Here is a 2,942-nt window from a genome sequence, read left to right as displayed (position 1 = left end):
GTACCTAAACGTACATGCTCTCCGCAGTCTGCGACTCTTCTGCTCGCTCTGCCCTCCTTCCTATCTCCATCTCTCTCTCTCTCTCTCTCTCTCTCTCGCTCTCTCTCTCTCTCGCTCTCTCTCTCTCTCTCTTCCCCTCTCTCGCTCTCCCCCACCCCTGCTGCCACGCCCCCACTGCCTGGTCTGATAATGAATTCCAATCTGTGCTGCTGGTTTTCATTGCCACTAGGCTAGGCTGTTCTGCTGTGCTAGTGGACCGCTGTGTGCCCTGAACACCAAAACTTGCAGCTGTACGCAAATACAGTAATGCAACCGTATACGATACCTTTCACACATTCTTTGGTTTTGTGTGCAACAAACTTATCATCGATAGCTGTATTCGTAGTGTAAATCAATAGGCGCCCCTATGTCGACCGTGACCGTGTCGATGACTGAGGAATTGCCCGCGATCTAGCACCCCGCCCCCATCCCTCCATTCTCCAAACCTCACACCCGCTTCCGCACCCCGGCCTACAAACTTCTTCCCCGCAGACGATTCGTCGCGCTAACCGCCGCCGCCGCCTTTCCCCACCGCCTTCCTGCCCTTTTTTGCCACAGGCCCTGACCGTTCAGAGCCTATCGCTCTCTCTCTCTCTCTGCCACGCTCTCTCGCTTCTCTTGTGTTTTTATTCTTTGTGTCAAAAGTTTGTTCCCTGGTGCTGAGTGAAAAGAACATTGAGGAAGGAGCGGGAAGTGACGGTCCGTCTTCTCCCAGTGCGGCTTGAATGGAGAGACAGAGAGAGTGTGTACACACTAAATGGCGAGGGACAATTTTTGTACGTAGGCTGGATGTGTCTTTGAGCACATCTAAACCAAATGCAAATTTGCATCCAAGTCACATACAAAATATAGCATTTGTACCTAGCCTAGGTACACTTTGTACCTCTGTACAGACAAATTTGTATCTGATGAAGATGTATGTGTGTGTGTGTGCGGGGGAGAGAGAGAGAGAGAGAGAGGGGGGGGGGGAGAGGATGGGGCTGTGGGAATTAACCAGAACTAAGATACAGTCACATAGAGATGTTGGGCGGGTTATACACACACACACGCGCGCGCGCACGCACACACACACACACACACACACACACTTGTGACTGGTGTGTTCGAGTTCTGGTAGTGTCAATGCCGAGACAACTTTGGCGACCCTAGCTGATTGGCTCCAGTTTGTTTCTCCAACTTTCTCCGGAGGCGCCTCCGGTGTCTCCAGCGCCTCCAGCGCCTCCAGCCCGACCTCCCTTCCCGCACCCACGCCTTACTATCTTGCAAAGGCTCGGCTGCTTCTAAAAGGTTTCTTTAGTTGACAAGTGTGTTTACTTGAAGTCCCTTGTCATAAAACATATTTTTATTATCTTTCCTTGCCGATACAATTCTTACATTTTAGCAGAACTACTTCCCTTAATTTTTAGCGAAATTTAATTTTTTTGACACTCTATCTACTGACTACCACTTTGTGAGGTTCGTTGTGCTCTTCGTTCGACAGACAGACAGGCATACACTACTCTTCGACGGCGGGAAGGTGCACGGATCGGATGGACGAAGAGTGGGTCCCGCTACGGACCTCTGGGCGCTGGAAAAATTGATGGAATTCTTAAATTTGGGGCTGCAGGGTCCCTCGCTCCATCATAGTCCACCACCGTTGCCGCCCTGCCTGGAGAGAGAGAGAGGGAGAGAGAGAGAAAGGTGTACCTCCTCCCGCCCGCCCCCTTCTTTTCCCCTCTCTGTGGCCGTTGCTCCCCGATGATGACATACCCCGTAGCTCACCCCCATACACCCTCCTTTCTCCCCTCACCCACCTCCTTTTTGCCCCCCCCCCCCCTCTTCTTTCTCTTCTCCCTCACAGGATCGGGTGGGGGATGATATTTGGCACCTCTCTGTATACAGCAAGCCAAAGGAAGGTGCGGGGCGCGACGAGCAGGGCAAGACGACAGCGATAGAGTGAGAAACACACACACACACGCACACAGAGAGAATCTCTCTCTCTCTCTCTCTCTCTCTCTCTCTCTCTCTCTCTCCCTCTCTCTCTCTCTCTCTCTCTCTCTCTCTCTCTCTCTCCCTCTCTCTCTCTCTCTCTTTCTCTCTCTCACCACGCGGACGGGCAGGGCTGGCTGGATATTTATGGGCAGCGAGTAGTGAGTCGGCTATTGGGGGGTGCGGTGCGGGCAGAGGGAGGCCAGGTCAGGGACTTGGAGCAGTCCGTATACGATCGGCCCGGGTGATGGACTGCGCGGCATGCTGCAGGGAACTGCAGGAGCTGCAGGAACTGCAGGAGCCCTGCCGGTCCCGCATCCCTGGAGCGCTGCTGGTGGTTGGCGGGCAGTGTGGTCTGGTTCCGCCGTGTTATTACCTCTGCAGCAGTACCGATTGTCCGGGAATGCGCAACACTTCCGCAAATTTACGTAACGTTATGGTACTATTATTTTGAATTATTTTGTTGGCGTTGAGAGACTCGCACACGGCAGCCGTTGAAAGGTATTGGCAGGACTCTAAAATGTGACGCTTCGGAACTCAATAACATCAACGACAAAGCAATGTTCTCTCTTTGCATTTCCGATTGGTAATGTTTTCAAATTGAGATATAATTTTAAAAATATGTATATTTCCCGTGTAGCCGCCCGGCGGCTTTGAAGCGTTTCCAGCTTCGCCGTCGCGTTGCGCTCGGACAGACGGGCAGCCGCGGTAGCTTGCCACCTGCAGGTCTGCAGGTGGGACCCATTTCGCGGCCTGGAGGGCAGAGTGGGGCAGGGGCCCGGGAGGGGAAGCGCATACTCGTACACGAACCGTATCAGCCAGCGCGCAGCAGAGGTAGCAGTACCTAAACGTACATGCTCTCCGCAGTCTGCGACTCTTCTGCTCGCTCTGCCCTCCTTCCTATCTCCATCTCTCTCTCTCTCTCTCTCTCTCTC

At 53.3% G+C, this 2,942-nt stretch overlaps 1 protein-coding gene across 1 annotated transcript in view; it reads left to right on the top strand.

The window, feature by feature from the left end:
- LOC113213173 (LHFPL tetraspan subfamily member 6 protein-like) overlaps nucleotides 1-2,942 on the top strand; it is a gene marked incomplete at its 5' end in the record, with an annotated part of 44,751 nt that overhangs the window by 18,651 nt on the left and 23,158 nt on the right.

Source organism: Frankliniella occidentalis, unplaced genomic scaffold, assembly GCF_000697945.3.
Source record: "Frankliniella occidentalis isolate FOCC.00 unplaced genomic scaffold, Focc_3.1 Scaffold25, whole genome shotgun sequence".
NCBI lineage: Eukaryota > Metazoa > Arthropoda > Insecta > Thysanoptera > Thripidae > Frankliniella > Frankliniella occidentalis.
This window is presented reverse-complemented; position numbering and strand designations above follow the sequence as displayed.